Consider the following 9,281-nt stretch of genomic DNA (forward strand, 5'->3'; position numbering starts at 1 on the left):
CAGCTATGCTACAGCGCCCGGGGAGCAGTTCTGGGTTAAGTGCCCGTGCTCAAGGGCACTTCAGCCCAACCTCAAGCCATGGCTGCCCCATGTTAACCTAACTGCATGTCTTTGGACTGTGGGGGAAACTGGAGCACCCGGAGGAAACCCACGCAGACACGGGGAGAACATACAAACTCCACACAGAAAGGCCCTTGCTGGCCACTGGGCTTGAACCCAAAACCTTCTTGCTGTGAGGTGATAATGCTAACCACTACACCACCATGCCACCTTTGAGAAAAGTTTGCAAAAACCAGTCATTTTATATTAAATAAGACAATTAAAACGAATCACTTAATTATGACAAATTAAATGGAAGAGGATTAGCTGGACTGTCTGCACAGAGCCAGAAACCCTAAACAAAAACTTCAGCTGATGGAAGATTTAGCATTCAGTTATTAATATTAATATTATACACTCACTGGCCACTTTAATAGGAACTTGTTCTCGATTCTAAGATTCCTGTTCATGGCTGGCAGGAGTGGAACCCAATGTGGTCTTCTGCTGTTGCATGTTGAGATGCTTTTCTGCTCACCACGGTTGTAAAGAGTTGCTATGAGTTACTATATCCTTCCTGGCAGCTTGAACCAATCTGGCCATTTTCCTCTGACCTCTCTTTTCAACAAGGTGTCTGTTTCCACCCATAGAACTGTCGCTCATTCAATGTTTTTTGCACCATTCTGTCTATAAACTCTAGAGACTGTTGTGTGTGAAAACCCCAGGAGATCAGCAGTTTCTGAAATATTCAAACCAGTCCATCTGGTGCCAACACTCATGCCATGGTGAAAGTCACGCTTCGAGATCACAATTTTTCCCATTCTGATGTTTGAAGTGAACATTAACTGAAGCTCTTGATTTGTATTTGCATGATTTTATGCTTTGTGCTGCTGTCAAGGGACTGGCTGATTAGAGAACTGCATAAAATAGCAGGTGGATGGGGTGTGCCTAATATAGTGGCCGGTGAGTGTAATACATCAACACCTTCTCAGTTTTACTTAGCAGCTATCTCTTGTTCTGACTCAGAGAAAAGTATTCTGCCGTATGTAGTATGACAGCGTAAAATCTAGGTCAGGTGAAGGGAGAAAACCAGGACAAGGGAGAATTTTCAGTTTATTCGTAAAAGCAACGCTGTTTCTAAGTCATTTCTACATTTCTTGCAAAATCGTACAATTTATTACTCAACATATATTACTTTCTAATTGTTCAAAATTACACACTCAGAAGCCCAGTAGGGGGCGGCACGGTGGTGTAGTGGTTAGCGCTGTCGCCTCACAGCAAGAAGGTCCGGGTTCGAGCCCCGTGGCCGGCGAGGGCCTTTCTGTGCGGAGTTTGCATGTTCTCCCCGTGTCCGTGTGGGTTTCCTCCAGGTGCTCCGGTTTCCCCCACAGTCCAAAGACATGCAGGTTAGGTTAACTGGTGACTCTAAATTGACCGTAGGTGTGAATGTGAGTGTGAATGGTTGTCTGTGTCTATGTGTCAGCCCTGTGATGACCTGGCGACTTGTCCAGGGTGTACCCCGCCTTTCGCCCGTAGTCAGCTGGGATAGGCTCCAGCTTGCCTGCGACCCTGTAAAAGGATAAAGCGGCTAGAGATAATGAGATGAGATGAGATGAGAAGCCCAGTAATATAAAGTCCAATACTGATGAAACAGGACATTAGTGCACACAGATGTATAATCTCCTTTATGGCTGCATAAAATGTTGTAGCAGCGTCACAGCGGTGTTTCTGTATATATGGTTTCTGAAACCGTAGCCAAGAAGCGCAGACTTACGAATCACTTTAACATGAGGACAGGATATGCCGAGCAGAGACTCTTAACCCTGATCATTAAAGCTCAGCGTTTCACAGAAGTTTCGTGTATGATTTTGCGTACAGATTCATCATAGTTCTGTGTTTAAGTTCATAAATCTTTGTGGAAAACTTTACAATATTTATTATATGCTCGCTGACCACTTTATTAGGAACACTCATACACCTACACATTTGTACGCAATCATTATCAAATCATCCAATCACATGGCAGCAGTGCAATGCAAAAAATAACTGCAGATACAGGTTAAGAGCTCGATTTAATCTTCACATTAAATATCAGTAATGCACTCTGTAAAACCGTGGTGAGCAGAAAAGTATCTCAGAACAGCACAACACTGTGATCTGAGGCTACACTGAATACAGGCTCACTAAAACTGTCCTGAAGGTTTGACGTATTGTGTGTTTTGAGATGCTTTTCTGCTCACCACATTTGTAAAGAGTGATTATTTGAGTTACTGGAGCCTTCCTGTCAGCTTCAACCAGTCTCACTGCAAAAAATAAAAATCTTAGGAAGTTTATTTGTCTATTTTCAAGTCAAAACATCTAGCTACCCTTATTATAAGACATAATTGCCCAACAAGCAAAACCTCATTTAGCTAGAAAGGCTAGTTTTTAGACAGTCCATCTTGAAAATCTTGTATAGTCTTGAAAAAGTCTTATTTGGAGCACCTTTGAAAATAAAACAAGGTTTTTTTTAAAACAAGTAAGTACATTTTGGACATTTGTCAAATGCGGTTCATCTTCTCATCTCATTATCTCTAGCCGCTTTATCCTTCTACAGGGTCGCAGGCAAGCTGGAGCCTATCCCAGCTGACTACGGGCGAAAGGCGGGGTACCCTGGACAAGTCGCCAGGTCATCACAGGGCTGACACATAGACACAGACAACCATTCACACTCCCATTCACACCTACGCTCAATTTAGAGTCACCAGTTAACCTAACCTGCATATCTTTGGACTGTGGGGGAAACCGGAGCACCCGGAGGAAACCCACGCGGACACGGGGAGAACATGCAAACTCCGCACAGAAAGGCCCTCGCCAGCCCCGGGGCTCGAACCCAGGACCTTCTTGCTGTGAGGCAACAGCGCTAATCACTACACCACCGTGCCACCGCAGTTCATCTTGTTTCAACAAAAAAAAAAAAAACAAAGTACCGTATGCTTGTTTTGGGAATAAATGAACTTTACTGAAATCTTTGAATCTAGTGCCCCCAAAATGCATTGTCGTGGCTCAGGTGCCATACCATAAATCCGGGGACCCCGGTTTGATTCCGACCTGAGGTCATTTCCCAATCTCTCCCCATCTCTCTCCCGCTCATTTCGTGTCTCTACACTGTCCTATCCAATAAAGGTGGAAAAGGCCCCCAAAAAAAATCTTTTAAAAAAATGACTTGAATGGCTAAATGTAAGAAGTACGATCTTGTTATAAGAACTATTTTGATTATTTTGAGTTAATCAGATCTCGCATAATAAGTTCCCCAATCTTATTTTAGAATTATTTCATCTAAAAACAGGTTAGATTTTTCATCTTACTTTAAGCCCTGTGATGACCTGGCGACTTGTCCAGGGTGTACCCCGCCTTTCGCCCGTAGTCAGCTGGGATAGGCTCCAGCTCGCCTGCAACCCTGTAGAACAGGATAAAGCGGCTAGAGATAATGAGATGAGATGAGATCTTACTTTAAGCCCTGTGATGACCTGGCGACTTGTCCAGGGTGTACCCCGCCTTTCACCCGTAGTCAGCTGGGATAGGCTCCAGCTCGCCTGCGACCCTGTAGAACAGGATAAAGCGGCTACAGATAATGAGATGAGATCTTACTTTAAGAAATCTTACCAAGTCAAATTCCATTGGCAGATTTTTTTCACCTGATTCAAGCAAATATGCTTTGTTTTAATCTTTTATTTCTTATTTTTGAAAGGCCATTTTTTTGCAGTGCTGCTCATTCTACTCTGATCTCTCACATCAGCACGGAGTTTCCACCTGTAAACCTGCTGCTCGCTGGATGTTTTTTGTTTTTCGCACCAATCCGTGTAACCTCTAGAGAATGCTGTGTGTGAAAACCGTAGGAGATCAGCAGTTTCTGAAATACTCAAACCAGTCCATCTGGCACCAACAACCATACTACAATTAAAGTCACCATCACTTTTCCCCCCATTCTGATTTTTGATGTGAACATTAACGAAAGACCTTGACCTTTATCAACATGACTGGCATTCTGCATTGCGCTGCTACCGCATGATTGACTGATTAAACAACTACATGAATGACTACGGGTGTGGGTGTTTCGATTAAAGTGGCCAGTGAGTGCATTTACCACCGAATGTACTTTGCTTTTGCGCTAAGGATGGGAATGAGTATATAAATGTTCAGTACACAGTGAAACACTGGAGCTAGCTTTTATAGGACATGTGCAGTCATGTTAAAGACAGATATGGGCCACTGGCAATTACGACTATAAACTATCAAGATGGACGGATCTCACTTGAGCCCAAAATCGGAATGGTGCAAAGAAGCTTGTAATGTGAACGTAGCCGTTGCAAATAATTCTGTGATCTTTGATACACTTCTACAGAAACAGAGCCATCATGCTTTCTAAAGTAGGTGCAATTTTCTAACTCCAGTAAGTCTCGAGGTTTCCTGAAAGGGATGGCAATGGAGAGGAGAAAAAGCATGCATGTCAGAGACAGAAGTGATAAAACAGTTTCCAAATGGTGGCCATAATGAGTAGCACAAGCAGCGAAAGCTCTGAGAGCAATAACAAGCACGGCTGGAGTCGCCTGAGCAAACAGCAGCTGCCACAGTAACACATTGGAGATTACTGAACTTTTCCGATTCTCTAAACAGTGGTGGCTCCTGATTATTTTTGGAAAGGGACACAGAGGAAGCAACAGTAATATTTTAATGTCTTCAATCCTTGTAACGCAAAAATACAAAGCAGTGAATCGTATGTTTATTTCAAAAGTCATTACTAGTCATCATTATTGTGTTAAATTTACTGTACTATAAGGAATATACACTCACTGGCCACTTTAATAGGAACTTGTTCTTGGTTCTAAGATTCCTGTTCTTGGCTGGCAGGAGTGGAACCCAATGTGGTCTTCTGCTGTTGCACGCTGAGATGCTTTTCTGCTCACCACTGATGTAAAGAGTTGCTATATCCTTCCTGGCAGCTCGAACCAATCTGGCCATTTTCTTCTGACCTCTATTATCAACAAGGCGTTTGTTTCCACCTACAGCACTGTTGCTCACTCAATGTTTTTTGCACCATTCTGTCTGTGTAAACTCTAGAGACTGTTGTGTGTGAAAACCCCAGGAGATCAGCAGGAGATCTAGTCCTTACTAGAACTAGAAAATATGACCACATCACCCCTGTCTTATCCACACTGCATTGGCTCCCAATCAAATTTCGTATTGATTATAAAATACTACTATTGACCTTTAAAGCACTGAATGGTCTCGTGCCACAGTACCTGAGCGAACTTCCGCTCCTCTATGACCCACCACGCCTACTTAGATCAAAAGGTGCAGGCTATCTGCTGGTACCTCGTATAGTGAAGGCTACATCAGGGGGCAGAGCCTTTTCTTACAAAGCCCCACAGTTATGGAACAGCCTTCCAAGTAGTGTTTGGGAATCAGATGCAGTCTCAGTGTTTAAGTCTAGGCTGAAAACATATCTGTTTTGTCAAGCCTGGTGTTAATGGTGTTTATGAGGTAAAGGAGTAGATCTGGAGGGTCCTCAGACATAGAGTGTTTTGGTAAACTGGGATGTATGGATGCTGTCAGTCCCCACTCGCTTGCTCACTCGAGTTTGTTGACGGTGTAGTGGCTGCTGCTTTATGTCCCGGGGCTCCCTCATGCCTGTGTTACCTTCTGGCTCTCTCCTTTTAGTTATGCTGTCATATAGTTGCCGGAGTCCCTGCTTGTACTCAGTGCAATATGTATACTGTTCCTACTTATTGAGGTGACATTGAGCATACCTAACAACCTGTGTTTTCTCTCTCTTCCCCCCCCCCAAAAAAAAAATCTGTCCCTCTGAGTTACATGTCGGTCCTGGGATCGAGATGCTGACCTCTTCTGCTCCTCAGACCTGCCTGAGCCATCCTGGTGCCCTGTGTCTGGTTGGAGTCTCATCGCATCGCTCCTGTGGAGGGCGGCCCCATGTGGACAGTTGGGGGTCGTGCCTGGAGGACGCTCTGGACTCAGTGGTGCTTTTGTGGCTGGGGACTGCAGTTGACCTGATGACTTTAGGGCTGAAGTTGACTTGCTGACTTTGGGACTGCGGTTGTCCTGGATGGTTTTGCGCTCGGGTTTCTGTCGGTGGGGGGTTTATAGCATCAATGAAGCTGACTTTATGTTAGGACTGTTAATGTTATAGTCATGTTGTCTGTTGTTGCCCAAATGAGGATGGGTTCCCTTTTGAGTCTGGTTCCTCTCGAGGTTTCTTCCTCATGTCGTCTGAGGGAGTTTTTCCTTGCCACCGTCGCCACAGGCTTGCTCACTGGGGATAGATTAGGGATAAAATTAGCTCATATTTCAAGTCGTTCAAATTCTGTAAAGCTGCTTTGCAGCAATGTTTATTGTTAAAAGCGCTATACAAATAAACTTGACTTGAAATACTCTAATTTGGCACCAACACCCATACCACAGTGAAAGTCACACTTTGAGATCACAATTTTTCCCATTCTGATGTCTGAAGTGAACATTAACTAAAGCTCTTGATTTGTATCCGCGTGATTTTATACATCGTATGACATGAAATGTTTATCATTAATTCTAATATTCTGGGTTTAGAGAATCTTTAAAGGAAAAGTTCTCACTCAACGACTTGCATGCTAATCTTATAACTAAGATGTGATATTCAATGCGTTTGGTAATGAAATTACGAGTTGGATTTTTTAAGTTGAAAGTTCTTTCCTCAGCTTGTTGATCTATTTTCACTTTAGCTAATGCTTTCCTACATTACCCACAATGCCATTTGACTACCTGCTGATAGTGCAACCAGAGGGGATTTGTTCTCACTTCATTTCTACCTAAAGAGACTGATGCAGCAGAGCTTTCGGCCTTTAGTATATCCAGCTCTCTTCTTACCTGTACATTCATCTGTATATTCGGGGCAATCATATAAGGTTCTAAAGCTTAAACTTTCTTGCTAATATTGTTTCGCTGCATTGCATTCTGGAAATTTGGATTTCCCAATAGTATGACATTGAACATCACTGGAAAATGGTTAGAAGGGAAGCTCTTGCTCTTTTTTCCCCAGAACTAACTGCAAAACTTGATTGCGATCACTTATGTTTGAGATTGTTGATTTTTTTTCCTATTAAACAACATTGTGGGTGGTGCAGTGGTTAACACTTTCGTCTCACAGCAAACAGGCTCTGGGTTCAAACCTGCCTGTAGACTGGGGCCTTTTTGTGTGGAGTTTGCATGTTCTCCTCGTACCTGTGTGGGTTTCCTCCAACAGTCCAAAGACATGCAGATTAAGTCAACTGGCTACTCTCCATTGCCCATAGGTGTGAATGTGAATGGCTCGCTGTCTCTCTGTGTTAATCGTGCAATAGATTGGTGACCTGTTCAGGGTGTAGCCCACCTCTCGCATCATGTTAGCGTGGACCGGTTGCCCACGATGGATAAGTGGTATAGAAAATGAATGAATAAACAACATTTAGTTCCAGTCTACTTATCTGATTTGACTGAGTAGTGTTCCAAGACTGCTTATATTTAACAGTTATTCTATCCACATTCATTGAATATGAGCAATCGCGCACTCTGACTAGGATATCAGCTCATATACCATAAGTAGAGAAAAACAAAATGGCAGAACGTGTTGCTGAACCAACTGAGGACAAAATAAAAACTACTCGAAAACAAAATTCCAAAAAAAATTATCAAGTATTTAAAAGAAACAGAAATAGCTAAAAAGAATATAATTTTTTGTCCCTACAGCGCCTATTCCACACTCCAGCCCACTCGGTGGCAGTAATGCACCTTTAAGTTGGTTTGCCAACCACCAAAAAAAAAAAAACCTAAAGAAGAAGGAGAAGCCAACCCCCCCCAAAAGCAACAAAATCTCATCTCATTATCTGTAGCCGCTTTATCCTGTTCTACAGGGTCGCAGGCAAGCTGGAGCCTATCCCAGCTGACTACGGGCGAAAGGCAGGGTACACCCTGGACAAGTCGCCAGGTCATCACAGGGCTGACACATAGACATAGACAACCATTCACACTCACATTCACACCTACGCTCAATTTAGAGTCACCAGTTAACCTAACCTGCATGTCTTTGGACTGTGGAGGAAACCAGAGCACCCGGAGGAAACCCACGCGGACACGAGGAGAACATGCAAACTCCACACAGAAAGGCCCTCGCCGGCCACGGGGCTCGAACCTGGACCTTCTTGCTGTGAGGCGACAGCGCTAACCACTACACCACCGTGCCGCCAAGCAACAAAATATTGAATAAAAGTATTTGATGGTAAGAATGTACATCTTTTTTTCAAGAATTATTATTATAGCATTTTTCACAAATTGCTCCTGTCATTTCAGCGATTTGTTTACATTCTAAGCAGAAAATTATTTTATCGGATGTTTTGTCCAAAATTTTTATTTATCGCATTTGCAAAAAATAAAAATGCTCCATTTCTCAAAATCCAGTGAATGTAGATAGAATAAAACAGTTATTCCACTCAATCTCGTCATACAAGGCTTATAACCAACTCAGCGCTACGCACCTCATCGGCTATCAGCTCATGTACAACTCGATTTCATGGAATAACTTAATTAATTATTCACAGACGGCAAAGTGAATATCAGTGAATCATAACCAAGATGAAGTCGAGGTTATTATTCACCGATCTTCACTGAGCCTGACGTGGATAATTGTTTTAGTATAAATACACCGGTGATTATTTAAAAAAAAAATCATATTAAAAAAAATCAATTTATTTCAATCTTCAAAAGCAGAATGCAAATGTAATGCATGCAGAATTGTGTCACTTATCTATACCAAGTCACAGAAAATACTTTGTTTTGAAATTGATGAAATAAATCTCAATTCTGCCTTACCTTTGAATAGTTTTAGACCAAACTTCGTAGCATCTTTAGCGCTTTTAGGAGCAGCATTTTCTTTCAGAATTTGTAATCCTTCCTCACTTACGGTGACGAAGCGATTGGCCAACATTTTAGTGAGTCGCTTGAGGTGATCGGCCGAGAAATTCTGACTATTTCTCGATAATCACCTCCGTATTTATACTAACATGTGATTAGTTACTGCACTCACCAGGCAGGTGAGTGCAGTAATGCTATATATTCAGTCTTCGTGCACCCTGACTCTTGTGAGATTACTTAATTATAACTGTGAGAGCAATAACAGTGTCCTGCTGTGACTTCATAGACTTCAGCAGATGAAAACTAACGTAACAGCGTCGACCAAG

This window comes from Neoarius graeffei, chromosome 3 (assembly GCF_027579695.1).
Source record: "Neoarius graeffei isolate fNeoGra1 chromosome 3, fNeoGra1.pri, whole genome shotgun sequence".
Taxonomy (NCBI): Eukaryota; Metazoa; Chordata; class Actinopteri; order Siluriformes; family Ariidae; genus Neoarius; species Neoarius graeffei.